Raw genomic sequence first — 16,741 nt, forward strand, 5'->3', positions numbered from 1 at the left:
ACAGAAACGAAGACCCAACACAGCCATAAATGAAAATAAATAAATAAATAAAACCACTTAAGGCAGAAAAAGAGTGAAAGACAAAAAAAAAAAGAGTGCAAGAGTGCAAGAACAATAAATAGAAAGCAATAATCAATATGGTAAACATTAATTCAACTATATCAAAAAACTTTGAATGTCAATGGTCTAAATGAACCAATTAAAAGACAAAGATTGCAAAAGTATATCAAAAAACAAGACCTAACTACATGTGTGGACAAAAAAAAATCCACTTTACTTGTAAAGACAGATACAGATTAAAAGAAAATGGATGGATAAAAGTTTACTATACTAACAATAATCAAAGAAAACAGGAGTAGCCATATTAATACCACACAGAGCAGACATCAAAGCAAGGAAAGTTATCAGAGATAAAGAAGGACATTACATGATGATAAAGGGGCCGATTCTTCAAGAACACATAACAATCCTTAACGTGTGTGGACCTAACAAAAGAATGTCAAACTATGAAGCAAACACTAATAGTATTACAAAGAGAAATAGAAGAATCCACTATCATAGTTGGAGACTTTAATATCCCTCTATTCAAAAAGAAAAGATCCAGAAATGGACAGAATATCAGTAAGGACACAGTTTAACTCAAAAAAGCTGTCAGTCAACTAAATATAATTGACATCTATAGACTTCTTCATCCAACAACAGCAGAACACACATTCTTCTCAAGCTCACATGGAATATTCACCAAAATAGACCACATTGTGATCCATAAACACACCTTAACAAATTAAAAAAAATAGAAATCATACAATGTCTGCTCTCAGACCACAAAGGAATTAAACTAAAAATCACTAACAGAAAGAAAATTGAAAATCCCAAAATATGAGGAGATTAAGCAACACATTTCTAAATAACATCTGGGTCAAAAATGATCTCAAAAGAAAAATTTGAAAATTGGAAGTAAATTAAAATGGAAACCAAATTTATTAATATTTGAGGAGATTCTACAAAAGCAGTGCTTAGAGGGAAATTTATAACATTGAATACATATATTAGAAAAGGACAAAGATCTAATTAATGATCTAATTTTCCACCTTAAGAAACTGGATAAAGAAGAGAAATTAAATCCAAAGTAAGCAGAGGAAAAGAACTAACCTAAATTAGAGCAGAAATCAAAGAAAATGAAAAAAGGAAAATAGAGAAAAATCAATGAAACCAAAAGACATTTCTTTGAAAAGACCAATAAAATAAATAAGCCTCTACCATGCTAACTAAGAGAAAGAGAGAAAACACAAATTACTAATATCAGAAATGAATGAGAAAACATCCCTATAGATCCTATGGACACTAAAAATATAACTTAAGAACATATGAACAACTTTATGCCCACAACTTTGCTAACCTAGTGAAATGAACCAATTCCCTGAAAGACACATTCTGCCAAAACTCATAAAGAATAAATGGATGATCTGAATAGGCCTGTATCATTAGAGAAATTGAATCAAGAATTAAAAAGCTGGGGCTTCCCTGGTGGCGCAGTGGCTGAGAATCTGCCTGCCAATGCAGGGGACACGGGTTCAAGCCCTGGTATGGGAAGATCCCACATGCCGCGGAGCAACTAGGCCCATGAGCCACAACTACTGAGCCTGCGCGTCTGGAGCCTGTGCTCCACAACAAGAGAGGCCGCCATAGTGAGAGGCCCGCGCACAGCGATGAGGAGTGGCCCCCGCTAGCCACACTAGAGAAAAGCCCTCGCACAGAAACGAAGACCCAACACAACCAAAAAATTAAAAATTAATTAATTAATTAATTAATTTAAAAAAAGAATTAATAAGCTTTCAAAACAGAAAGCACCAGGCCAGATGAGTTCACTGGTGAATACTACCAAACATTGAAGTAAGAAATTGTGCCAATTCTGTACAATCTCTTTAGAGGATAGAAGCAGAAGAAATAATTTGTAACTCATTCTATGAGGCCAACATTACCCCAATACCAAAACCCCACAAAGATATTACAGGAAAAGGAAGTTACAGACCAATATTTCTCATGAAGATAGATGCAAAAGTCCTCAACAAAATATAAACAAATTTAATCCAATAATGTATATAAAGAATTGTACACTACAAACACATGGGATTTTTCCCAGGTATGCAAGGCTGATTCAACATTCAAAAATCAATTATGTGATTCATATTAGTAACAGGCTAAAAAAGAAAAATTACATGATTGTATCAATAGATGCAGAAAAAAACTTTTGACAAAACCAACACTCATTCACAATAAAAACTCGGTAAACTAGAACTTGGGAACTGCCTCAACCTGATAAAAATAAATCTACAAAAAAATCTACAGCTTATATCATACTCAATGGTGAGAAACTCAAAGCTTTCCCACTAAGGTCAGGTACAAGGAAAGGATGTTTCCTCTCAGCACTTCTTTTTCAGCATCATACTGGAAGTACTAACAATGTGATGAGACAAGTAGAGGGAATATAGATGGGAAAGGAAGAAATAAAACTGTATTTATTTATAGAGGACATGATCATCTACATAGAAAATTTTAAAAGTTGACAATAAGACTCTTGAAATTAGTAAGCAATTATAGTAAGGTTGTAGGATATAAGGTTAATATACAAAAGGCAATCACTTTCTTATATACCAGCAACGAACAAGTGGAATTTGAAATTTAAAACACAATACTATTTATATCAGTACCCCCAAAATGAAATAGGTATAATTCTAACAAAATATGTACAGGCTCTATATGAGGAAAACAGCAATGAACAAGTGGAATTTGAAATTTAAAACACAATACTATTTATATCAGTACCCACAAAATGAAATAAGTATAATTCTAACCAAATATGTACAGGTTCTATATGAGGAAAACTGAAACTCTGCTGAGTGAAATGAAAAGGAATTAATAAATGGAGAGATATCCCATGCTCATGAATAGGAAAACTCAATATTTTTGCTGTCATAAAAGACCTGCATTAGTACAGAAGTCACCTCTTATCTGCAGTTTTGCTTCCCACAGTTTGAGTTACCTACAGTCAACTGCAGTCAGAAACTATTAAATGAAAAATTCCAGAAATTAAAAAATCATAAGTTTTAAATTGCACCCCATTCTGAGTAGCATGATGAAATCACATGCCTGCCCACACTGTCCTGTCCAGTACGTGAATCATCCCTTTGTCCAACATATCAACATTGTATATACTATTCACCTGTTAGTATAGGATAAAACCAGACATGGTATATAGAGGGTTCGATACCATCCATAGTTTCAGGTATCCACTGGGGGTATTGAAACATATCCCCCAGGGGTAAGGGGGAATTACCATACCTGTTTTTTGCTAACTGAAAGAAATCCAAAGAGGATTTTCACTTTTACAAAAAAAGTCATTACCTTACTAATGTAGGTCTTTCTTAAGAGCAAAGTGACAGAAGGCAAATTTTTGAAAAGTGGTGGATATTCTTTGCTTTATGCCTTTTTTGGCTTATGAAAGGTTTCATAGGAACATTTTACTTTTGGATAGTGGGGGAGACCTGTATAGGCAATAAAATAGTCACACAGAATGTCAGAATTATTGCCTTCTCTTTGGTTATGAAGTTCAGAAAAATCACAGGATTGTATCATTACATTATCTAAATTAAATAGATTTTTCTTTTTTGTATTTTTGCTTATTTTGTGAGTGATTGGCATCATATTTATTTTTTAAAGATTTGTTTTATTATTTTTTAAACATTCTGCTTAGTTTACTTTACATATACCTTAGGGTTAATGTGTGTAAATATAAACTGATATGCATAATATAATTTTATCATATTAATATACTATTTTTCTTAAGTTTTACAATTATGGGCCATAATAGACCAAAAACTAAAATATTCTTCTGCCAAGATCATATGAAGATGAAAAGTAAAACAACTCCGTTTAGAAATTAAATACTATGGTTTTCAAGGAGCATCAAATTTCCTCATTATCATACTGGGCATTTTTCAACTTCATTTTTTACTACTCACACCTATCAAAGTATATTATTTGATATGTTTTATACACAAATCATTTAAAATTTTTCATGTCACTTTTCCATCCAGTTGAAGTGTAATTTTCTGAAGTTTTAGGCATATATATATATATATATATATATATATATATATATGTTTGTATATATGTAAATATATGTGTATCCGTTTCCATAGGTGTTCATATTTTATTTTATGTAAATTTTTGTTATAAAATATGAACTTATTTAATAAATGAAGTTTGAGAAATCATGGTCTTCTCCAACATAAATTATTCTGTAACAGATTTTTTAAACTATTACACACTGCCAAAGTAATAATATCACTAATGCAATAAGGTTGTAAATCTGGGTCAAGATTATCAGACACGAATATATTTGACAAGGCGTTGAAGCAAGTTCAGAATGTCAACTGTATTTCTTAATTTTTTCTCTCTCTCCTTATTTATCTTTTGTTTTTCACTCTGAGCAAACTGTAAAATCTATCTGGCCTCTTTTTCTGTCATATATCATAGCTACATAATTGCACAAAAGCATTTGTTTAGAAAATCCATAATATATCTCCAAACATATGATAGAATCTTAAAAGTTTGAGACAAAAAATCTTCAATTCTTCATGCATTTTTACCAGTTCTGTTTGCTATTTAAATTAAAATATATATCATGTAATGAAAAGAAGTTGTTTCTATATTTAGGTGTTTAAAAACTTTAAAGATCTTAGTCAGACCTGTTATTATAAATAAAGAGCTCACATGCATACCAGAGATTAATGTTATTTTAAAAAGATGAAGCATTACATTGGGTTATAATACAAATTACATAGGTATTTATAAAATATTGGTTTATATATTTTGTTTAAGTAAATGTAAGCAATGTTCTCCTTCTAGGTTACCCATTACAAATGTTCCACTTAATATTATGTTAAGATTCCTAAAATTATTCCATAGACTCAAAGAGATATTAGAAAAGTTAACGTTATGCCACCACTAACATTACGTTAAATGTCTTCAGTGATGTGATCATTTTTAAAGAAATAATGCTAATTTACATACAAGAATAGCTATCAGAATTCCTCTGGTCCTAGTCTTCACATATCCAACACTGCTTTTTGAAAGAAGACAAAAACTCTCATTTCTGATGTCTCCTCTTGTTTACGTTTGAATTATCAAATGTTCTAAATATTGACTTGTTTAGTAAATAGAAAAGTCCATTTTTATTTCAAGGCATCTATATTTTACTTTACTCTTGCACAATCAGTAATAAGACAGTTATCACTGGCTCTTCATGTACAAATTAACATTCAGAAAATTCTACCAGGATCTAGGAGAATGTCCAAAATACAAAATGACCTGAACTTTTACATGCGATGTTGCAACAGAACAGTTGCATTATTATAAAGAAGTTGTATTTGTATTTCTTTAATAGATAGGGAAACATATACTCAGACTTCATACTCCAGGTGACACAGCAGATAATTATCAATTATTAGACTCAAGATATTCCATATAGGTTGATCTTGGTGTAAAACTATGGTTTCACAAAGCACATATGGTTTTGTAATACACTTTTCTATTTTCATTAAACTAATCTCATTCTTCTGCTTAATGTCTCTTTGTAGTAGTAATTAGTCTTTTCCCCAGATATTTCATTGTTTTTTCTCACTGTTTAGGTATTAATGTCTGGTATTAATTAGGAACTTGATTTCATAAATGCTTTCATGATGATCAGGAAATAAAGTTCTTAATTGTCTGTAAGAAGAGTCTCAGTCATGGGAGCAAATTCAACAAACTTTGAGTGATATGTTCAGGGTAGCAACTATAAGCAAGTACAAATAGAAAGTAGTGTTCTCAGTTGTACAATGTGTTAATGTACAGAATTTGACTAAAATCTTTCTGAAAGGAAGGTCTACTGAGAGATTGGTGCACGTGTTAAGAGACTTGACTTAAGATACCTATAAAAACAGAGTGTGTGTGACTGTGTATGTGTGTGTGTGAGTGTGTGTATTTAACTTAAAACATGCAGACAGAATCTAAACATCCTTCCTTATGTTTATTGGCAGTAATAAAGGCACAAAATACACTAAAATCAACAACAGGATTTTAGGCAACAATATGTTGATGTGATGCCATAAATAGTTACATGTGACAATAGCAATTCAGAAGAGTCTTTAATCTTAAAGTGAAGAGGTCTGGATATCAATTTGTATTGCTATATAGTTAAGAAAGTATGATATTCTAAGGATAAATGTATGATATTATATGGTAGTTTAAAGAATTGAAGGATATTTATTGGGCTGCAGTTTTTTTGTTTGGTTTTTTCCCTAGATTTTGTGGAGGGCATTTCTTAAATTGACATGTCCTATAAATAGGAAATGTGGCAAAATATTCCTGGTGGATAGTAGCTTGATTTTTTTTAATTTCCTTAATTATCTACATGACAGTTATCTGGACTGTGATCTAAAAAAGTTACTACCATATTTAAAGCACATACATTAAACTCAGTTCTATTAAGATTTTAACTGTCTTGTTTCAAGTTATGGAACACTTTTAAAAATAATGTTCTACCATTCAGTTGTTGAATTCATTTTTTCTGTCAAAAAACAGATTAAAATTTCCTATCTGAAACTGACATAATAGTAAGGTTATTGATTTATGGTTTAAAATTTAACAAGTTACAGTAAAGTTGATTTGGGTATGACATTTGCACTAGAAGAACAAGTTGTAGATAAGCTAATCTCAGTGGCATTATGTCCCATATCTTCAGTAGAATTGCATGAACATCTCAATAAAATTAAGAATCAGTGCACATTTAGTTAGGACAACAAATGATTTTCACATAATTTTTCATATGCTTTCTTAGAAATGTAATTAATGTTTATTTTTTTCTGCAGTAAATGTGATGACAGCATTTGAATGGCTACCGTATTTGTAGAATTGTGATATTGCTGTCTGATCACAGTGGGAGTTTAATATATTTTGTTATAATTTTATAACATTCTATGAATATTATTATTGATTAGTAGAGATTAACCTTGTTTAAGATTGTTTCCAGAAAACTCATGTTTAAAGAAAATGATTGTATATTTATGTACATTATCATTATATTTTCATATGTGCATCTATAAGAAAAGTAAATTTCAGCTAAAAGTAATAGAAATTACATTTATCATAGCTTCAAGGTATATTACACAACTTTCAATAAAGACTGTTAAGTATATACACATATAAATAATTTAACCATAAAAACATAAATATTTCAATATATACATATAATACACATGTATGTATAGATAATGCAATATTTTTCATGTTCTAAAACATAAAAGTTTCTAGGGAAATATTTTGGATTCCATACTGCTCTAAATTCTGAATAGGAAAGCTGAAATTGATATATTCTTTGTCTCTCAAAACAGTACAAACCATTATAAATAAAATTTTTTCTATGATTTTATAATAATTTTAGTAGGCACATTTTATTTGTAAATACTTAAAATCTTCAGGACTTTGAATCTTACGTATCTGTCCTTTCCACAAGCAAGCCCTGCCACTCTCTTTCTAGGTCACACCCATGTGGTCTCTGCTGTAGAAATTTAGAAAAAAGTTCGTAATGGTTTGCAAGGTGAAATGGTCAAAGGTTCAATTTAAACATAGTTTCATATGAATTAGACTCTTTTCAACAAAATTACCATATTTTTTCTTATATCTCTGGTCATGAATTATGTGTTCTCATGAAACATAACAAGAAGAGAGAAGCAAAGAATAACAATATCCACTCTGACAGGTAAGATTATATGTTTAGGTTGGACTAATCAGTGGAAAATATTTACTGAGCAAAAACTTTAAATTCCTTGAAATTCAAGGGCTACCAACCATACAAGATCTCGTAAAGTTATTTTAATAAAAGTATTTGCATGATAACATTTAATATGCTAATTATAAATAATTGTTACCTAATTACTAAACACCAAGACTTCAGACTTTGAGCAGACTCTCAGCTAGTAATTTACTAAGAAGTCACAGATATTCTCTTGAATTTTCATAGCTGTTGTCACATGCCCATTACTACAAAACAACACATTAGGAAAACAAATTTCATTGTGAGAATTTAGGCTGATGCTCAAAAATGTCATACATAATGACAGTTCAGATAAATGTAGATTTATATACTTTAAAGCTTTTGTGGGCCATCTGGGAAGAAGAGTTGGAGAAATAAATGAGAACTCCAATTAATTAAGAATATTTTATGTGACAGACCTTATACTAATAAATAGTTGTCTTCTACCCTCTCTGGGCAATAGAGTTAAATACAGATAATTATCTTTGGAAAGGATACTGATACCCCAGGACTATGAAGATTCTGATTCATTTTTTTCTCTATCTTGTATATGGTAATGTCTTTTCATCCTCACACTTACCTTATAATTGTGATATGCCTTGACTAAAGATGAATAAACTGAAGTTTAGAGAATAACTGTCTTATATGTAAAAAATACCAAGAAGCATTAAAGTTAGTTTTAAAATTCATGTCTGATTAACTTTTCATACATGTGTTCTTTTCATTTTGATTTATGAGACCAACATAACTATGAAAATACTTGAATCCACAGCCTCGCAGACCAAGCCCTATGGGGGTAATCACCTAAATATTTTCCCTCCATTTTGTGATTCTCATTGTGAATGACTTAAGGCTTTTCTAGTGGTAGTAATAGTCATCATCATTGCAGGTAAATTCTAGTATGTTTTTTCAATTTTGCTTTAAAGAAGTAGAACCAATTCTAGATTATTTATGTAATAATGTGAATTTTTTCCACTTTTACTCAAGTATAATTTCTTGAAGATGAGATAAATGGTGGCATTGTATTCATTTTACCAAAAACCTCAAATAAACTGTAGCCTCTTATTTATATCACAACTTCCAGAGTGAGTAACTATAACTGATAACATTGGGACAGTTACCTTTAATTGCAGTGATTGAACTTCCTGAAAACATTTTGATTTCTTCAAAATTCAGTATGCCCATGGAGTATGTAATACATTAAAATTATTAATCAGTGTAGAACAGATGAAGATGTACAGTTGAAGGAATGAACAGCTTCCAATACTCAAATTCTTATTTTCTCAAAATAGATTAGTTTAATCAAATAGCATTTCTAACTTCTTAGCCCTAAGGTTTGAGGGTCTGATTACCACATTTAAGTTTTAAATATTTCAAGGTGTTGTCGACTGAAAAAAAAATGCACAACGTGAGCGTTGTGAGTTAAGTTTTATTTGGGGCAAAATGAGGACTATAGCTTGGGAAGCAGCATTTCAGATAGTTCTGAGAAACTGCTCCAAGGAGGTAGGGGTGAAGGTCAGTATATATGTGATTTTGGCGAAGGGTTGTGGGGAGTCCATGCAATCAAGCACACATTTTTTTCAGAAAGTTGCTGTTATTCTCATGAAAGTTACTACTAGTCACAAGGAGCAGATGTCACCATGAATGATTTTAGTGCTCTTCTAGATATAAGGAGATGCAAGAATTGGGTTCATAAAATCTTCTCCTGAAAATATCTATCTGAAGGCCTGTTCTGCCAGTTTTTCCCAGAGCACAGAGTGCCTCATTCCTGACCTCCATCCTGAATTCGTTTCAGGGGGTGTTGAAGGTTAGCAGCTGCAGCAGCGTGTGATTTAATCCTTGTAGAAGTAGATGGCAAGTACCAATTTTTGGTTGGCAGTGTTAAGTTATAAACCAAAATAAATCTCAAATAAATGTAATTAGGGACATTTTTGGGATAATGGATGACAATCTAAGAAGGACCATGAGAATTAGATTATATGTTTTTGGAACATCAAATGCAAAATAAAGACTTCCTTAGGTGATCCTATGACCTCTTTGCTCCTTTTATTCTTCTAATGCTGTTTTTTAAATAATGCTGTTTTTGTTTGTTTATGTGTTGTTTTTCTCTGACTTTGCCATCTTCTACATGCCCTTCCCCTTTAATGAAAACTTTATGAATTTTAATGTCTCACTTACTTTCTCCTTTCACTTTGCCCAAAGCCATCATATAATATGTACAGTTATTTTGATTTTCCTAGCCTAAAATCACATATTATAATGCAGTGATATATTTTTATGAATTCACTTAAGTACTTTTTTTTTTTAACCCTTAAAACATGTTTTCATGTGCCAGGTTCACAGATACTCTTGCCTGAAAGCAAGAGGTAAGATACTGGCTTAGTCCCTAATAGTTGGCGGGTTCATAATAGTTGAATTTACACTACATCACATCCAAAATAAGATCATAGAAAAAAAACATGTGCTATTTGACACCTGCTGTAGTGATAATAGATTTTAGGCTGAGGAAAATTAAAAATCATTGTCTCATTTCTTTAGACAGGATTCCTTATGTCATAAGCAATTGTATAAATGCGGCAGTCAACCTGTACAATGTTTCCCTATCATAACAGTGTGGAATGTCATATTTACCATTAAAATTACTTCCAGGTGCAGATTTTGATTTTTGAACTATATTAAGGTCTCCGAACCATTTTAAAATTCTGGAACCTTTATTTAAATGTACACATTCAGGAATTTCTGTTTCTGCTAGGACATATGAAGAGCTTGGAATGCATCACTTCCACCCTTCTATCAATTAAAAAAAAGCTAAACAAACTGAAATCAACAACTCTTCTTAGATACATCAGAGAATTGAGGTTACATGACAAAAAGCCACCCCTAAAACTGGAGAGACAGGCAAATGCAGAGAATCACAGCTTATTAGGAACAAAAGATGTGGGAGCAGGAATGGGAAGGAAATTTAAATGGTAGTTGATGAACTATTGGTGGCTATGTGTGGAGTAGCTGGAGCGTTAAAAACGCCCAGGCATCCAATCTTAGCTGTCACTATAGTGATTTTTACTCAAGGCGTTCTTCCAGTTTCCCAGGGTGAAGATCTGAAAAACTTCCCTCATGCTTCCAGCAAGAAGAGGGGAAATTTGACTCATGTGGAATATTCTCATGTGGTGAATGTAGCCGCATGAGTGAGCCCAGGCAAGACCAATATAAAAACCATCCAGCCAAACTATGTCTTTGTGGGAAAAAATAAGTGATTATTGTTTGAGGTCACTAAGTCTTGGAATGGTTTCTCATGCAGCAAGAAGAAGCCAACATGTGTCCTCACCTCTCCTCTCTTTGAATCTTCTGGAGCATGAGCATTTTTTGACCTATAATCTGTTGTCTCAAGGAAAAAAATTCCTCCCTTCTTTATTTACTTAAGGTTTTATCAGTGGGTTTTGATTTTGCTTTATTCCTTTATGAAGTAATCTTTAAAGAAGTTTGAAGTGCACCCCCCAAAAAAACATTTAAATGACCTACACGTTGTTTTCTTAGTTTTTGAGTTTTTAAAGTTTGTACGGGTCTTTCAGAGATAGATTATTTACATAAAATTGAATTATTTTTGATGGAAATACTCACCAAAGAGATTTGCAATAAAAGGTTATATTACTTATACAGATAGTTCTCAACACACAATGGTTTTATTTATGATTTTTTTGACTTTATGACTTTACGAGGGTGCGAAGGTGACACACGTTCAGTAGAAACTGTATTTCAGAGTTTGAATTTCGATCTTTTCCCAGGCTGATGATATGTAGTATGATACTCTCTTGTAATGCTGAGCCACAGCTCCCAGTCAACCACACAATGGCAAGGGTACAAAACCAAAACACTTAACTATTATGCACCCACACAACCATTCTGTTTTTACCTTGCAGTATAGTACTCAATAAATTACATAAAATATTCAACACTTTATTATAAAATAAGCTTGTTAGATGATTTTGCCGAACTGTAGACCAGTGTAAGTATCCTGAGCATGTTTAAAGTAGGCCAAGCTAAGCTGTGATGTTTGATAGGTTAGGTGTATTAAATGCATTTTCAACTTACCATATTTTCAACCTATAATGGGTTTATTGGGATGTAACCCCATCATAAGTTGAAGAAGATCTGTATATAATTTAAATGCAAAAGATACATAAGTATTATTGCTAAAAACTTAGAACAAAGAACTTAAAACATTTTTCAAATTATTGTGTTTGAGCAAACAGAAATTCTAATTTTTTAGAAAATTTTTCAAACAAGATGGTAATTAGTAATTTTTTTTTTTTTTTTTTTTTTTTTTATAAATTTATTTATTTATTTTATTTATGGCTGTGTTGGGTCTTCGTTTCTGTGCAAGGGCTTTCTCTAGTTGCGGCAAGTGGGGGCCACTCTTCATCGCGGTGCGCGGGCCTCTCACTGTTGCGGCCTCTCTTGTTGCGGAGCACAGGCTCCAGACGCGCAGGCTCAGTAGTTGTGGCTCACGGGCCTAGTTGCTCCGCGGCATGTGGGATCTTCCCAGACCAGGGCTCGAACCCGCGTCCCCTGCATTAGCAGGCAGATTCTCAACCACTGCGCCACCAGGGAAGCCCATTAGTAATTTTTAATGTCAACAAGCAAGTTATTTGAAAATTACTTTGATGGCAACATTTGATTTTAATTTTTGAAACCCCAGAAAATTAATAGTTTGTTTTGTAGTAATATAAATTTTAAATCCAATGTGGCACACCTGATGTAGTTCCCAAAGGAAAATTGGCAACATTAACCACTTATATGCTTTTTTTTCATGTAAAATGTTTATGGTTATAATGAGTTTATTATGTTCTTTTAAATTTCTAGATTGTGGTAGATTTTGAGTCTATATTTCCCAAATAGGGAAAAGTACACTCTTTAGATTTGTCTAAAAGGCACAGTAAAATCAGAGAAATTTCAGAAGTTAAGAATATTAAAATGTATTCAATCACAAATTTTAAAAACAAGTCAATATTCTTTATTTTTATTAAAATATATAGGTTTTCAATTGGCATCTCTCTTACTGGAAGTTAGCAGTATACTTGTCTTGTGAGAATTGTATTCATATGTTTTTGTTTGTTTGTTTAATAGTTGTATGCATTTGTATGTATTAGGGTTGAGTTTTGCTAATTTTAAATTGGCATGGATACAATCTTATTTCATATATTATTTTGTGTGTTGTGCCTTTTGCTTCATGTAATATTTACAAAATTAATCCCTGTTTTTGCATGCATTTACATTTTTTAATTGAAGTATAGTTGATTTACAATGTTATATTAGTTTCAGGTGTACAACATAGTGATTCAATATTTTTGTATGTTATACTCCATTTAATGTTATTATACAATATTGGTTATAATTCCTTGCTATACATTATATCCTTGTATCTTATTTTTTTATACCTGCTTTGTACCTCTTTATCTCCTTTTAATATCTTGCCTGCCCCCCACCCCTCCTCACTGGTAACCAGTAGTTTGTTCTCTGTAACAATGAGTCTGTTTCTGTCTTGTTATATTTATTCATTTGTTTTATTTTTTTAGACTCCACAATTAAGTGAAAACATACAGCATTCGTCTTTGTCTGATTTACTTCAGTAACATAACACCTTCCAGCTCCATGCATGTTGCAAATGGCAAGATTCTGTTCTTTTTTATGTCTAAGTAATATTCGATTGTAAGCCACTTCTTTATTCATTCGTCTATTGTTGGACACTTAGGTTGCTTCCATATTTTGGTTGTTGAAAGTAATGCTCCTGTGAACACTGGGGATTGGGGTGTATATGTATTTTCAAATTAGTGTTTTTGTTTTCTGCAGATATTTAGCTAGGAGTGGAATTTCTGGATCATGTAGTAGCTCTATTTTCAGTTTTTTGAGGAACTTTTATACTCTTTTCAATAGTGACTCTACTAATTTACAATCCTACCAATAGTGTACAAGGGTTCCCTTTCCACCACATCCTTACTAACATTTATTATTTCCTGTCTTTTTGGTAATAGCATTCTGACAGGTGTGAGGTGATATCTCCTTGTGGCTTTGATTTGCCTTTCCCCTGATTAAATAAAATTTATATTTTAAGGCAGGATAAAAATTTTTAAACATAAAATTCTCTCTCTGTTCATTTGTGCATCCTCCCTCCCTCCCTAAGGTGCAATGTGCATTTACATTATACCATAACTGGACCTCCTCAAAGATGGGAATGCCTACTCAACTGTAAAGATCATTTTTTTCCCGTTTTCTGACACTAGCAATGTAACTTCGTGGAACGTTAGCCTCCTTTCCTATCATTGTAAAAGAGTACCATCCTTCCCCGTCTCTATAAATGGTCATGGTGACTTGCTGCTAGATTTGTACATGCTTACTTGGGCTGTGTATTTTTGGTGAATGTTATGTAAAGTGTCAGTTTGTCATTTTGGTGTATGATCTTTTGTCTTGAAAATGACTGTGACTTTGACTTCTAACAGGTGGAACAGTCCTCAGAGCTTCTGAGAGTCTGTCTCCCAGGTTATAGTCCTCAGTTTGGCTCCAATAAAATTCTCTTTTTTTTCTCGTAACTTGATTGTTAATTGCATTTTTATCAACATGCTGATGATTAGCGATGTTGAGCATCTTTTCATGTAGCTGTTGGCCATCTGTATGTCTTCTTTGAAAAAATGTCTATTAAGGTCTTCTGCCCATTTTTAATGGGATTGTTTGTTTGTTTGTTTTTGATATGGAGTTGTATGAACTCTTTATATATGTTGGATATTAACCCCTTATCAGACATATCATTTGCAAACATCTTCTCCCATTCATTAGGTTGTCTTTTAGTTTTCTTGATGGTTCCATTCACTGTGCAAAAGATTTTAAGTTTAATTGGGTCTCATTTGCTTATTTTTGTTTTTGATTCCCCTGCCTGAGGAGACAGATGCAAAGAAAAAAAACAAAATCACTGAGATTTCTGTCAAGGAGTGTACTGCCTATATTTTCTTCTAGAAGCTTTATGGCTTCACTTCTTACATGTAGGTTTTAATCCATTTTGAGTTTATTTTTGTATATGGTGTGAGAAAGGTTCTAATTTCATTTTTTTACATGTAGCTGTCCAGTTTTCCAGCACCACTTATTGAAGAGACTTTTTTCCCATTGTACATCTTTGCCTCTTTTGTCCTAGATTAATTGATCACATGTACGAACATTTATTTCTGGACTCTCTGTTTTGTTTCACAGATCTGTGTGGCTGTTTTTGTGCCAGTACCATAATGTTTTGATTATTGTGGCTTTGTAATATAGTCTGAAGTCATGGAATGTGATACCTCCTGCTTTTTTCTCAAGATTGCTTTGGCGATTTGGAGTCTCTTGTGGTTTTATACAAATTTTAGGATTATTTGTTCTAGTTTGGTGAAAAATGTCATGAGTATTTTGATATGGATTGCATTAAATCTGTAGGTTGTTTTGAGTAGTATAGACATTTTAACAATGTAAATTCTTTCAATCCATGAACACAGGATATTTTTCCATTTATTTGTATCATCTTCATTTTCTTCATCAGTGTCTTATAGTTTTCAGAGTATAGGTCATTCACCTTCTTGCTTAAGTTTATTGCTAGGTATGTGATTCTTTTTGATGTGATTTCAAATGAGATTTTCTTGCATTCTCTTTCTGATAGTTCATTATCAGTGTATAGGAAAGTAACAGAAATCTGTATATTAATCTTGTATCCTGCAACATTTCAGAATTCATTTATTAGTTCTGATATTTCTTTTGGTGGTGACTTTAGTGTTTTCTATATATCATATCATGTCATCTGCAAATAGTGACAGTTTTACTTCTTCCCTTCCAATCTGGATGCCTTTTTTTTTTTTCCTTCTCTGATTGTTGTGGCTAGGTCTTCCAATACTATGTTAAGTGGAAATGGTGAGAGTGGGCATCCTTGCCCTCTTCCTGATTTTAGAGGAAAAGCTTTCAGTTTTTCACCATTGAGTATAATGTTAGCTGTGGGTTTGTTTTAAATTGCCTTTATTGTGTCGAGATATTTCCCTCTATACCAACTTCGATGAGCGTTTTTATAATGAATGGACGTCGAATTTTGTCAAATGCTTTTTCTGCATCTATTGTGATGATTATGTGATTTTTGTTTTTGCTTTGTTAATGTGGTGTATCACATTGATTGATTTGCAGATATTGAACCATCCTTGCATCTCTGGAAGAAATCCCACTTGATCATGGTGTATGATCCTTTTTATATATTGTTGAATTTGGTTTACTAATATTTTGCTGAGGATTTTTGCATTGTATTCATCAGGGTTATTGGCCTGTATTTTTTTTTTCATAGTGTCTTTGTTTGGTTTTGGTATCAGAGCACTGGTGTCCTCATAAAGTGAATTTGGGAGTGTTCACTCCTCTATAATTTTTTGGAATAGTTGAGAAGGATGTATATTAACTCTTTTTTATATGTTTGATAGATTTCCCCAGTGAAGCTGTCTGGTCCAGGATTTTTGTTTGTTGGGATTTTTTTGATTACTAATGCATTTTCAATATTAATCATTGGTATGCACAGATTATCTATTTCTTCCTGATTCAGTCTTAAAAGACTATATGTTTTTAGGAATTTATCCTTTTCATCTAGGTTGTCCAATTTGTTGGCATATAACTGTTCATAGTATTCTCTTATGAGTGTTTGCATTTCTGTGACATTGGCTGTAATTTCTCCTCTTTCATTTCTTTTTTTGTTTATTTGGGTCCTCTGTTTTTTCATAATGAGCTTGGCTAAAGGCTTATAAATTTTGTTGATCTTTTCAAAAACCAGCTCTTGGTTTCATTGAACTTTTCTATTTTTTTGTCTCTATTTTTTTTTTATTACCACTCTGATCTTTA

This window comes from Balaenoptera borealis, assembly GCF_965194805.1.
Source record: "Balaenoptera borealis genome assembly, chromosome: 17".
NCBI classification, from domain to species: Eukaryota; Metazoa; Chordata; class Mammalia; order Artiodactyla; family Balaenopteridae; genus Balaenoptera; species Balaenoptera borealis.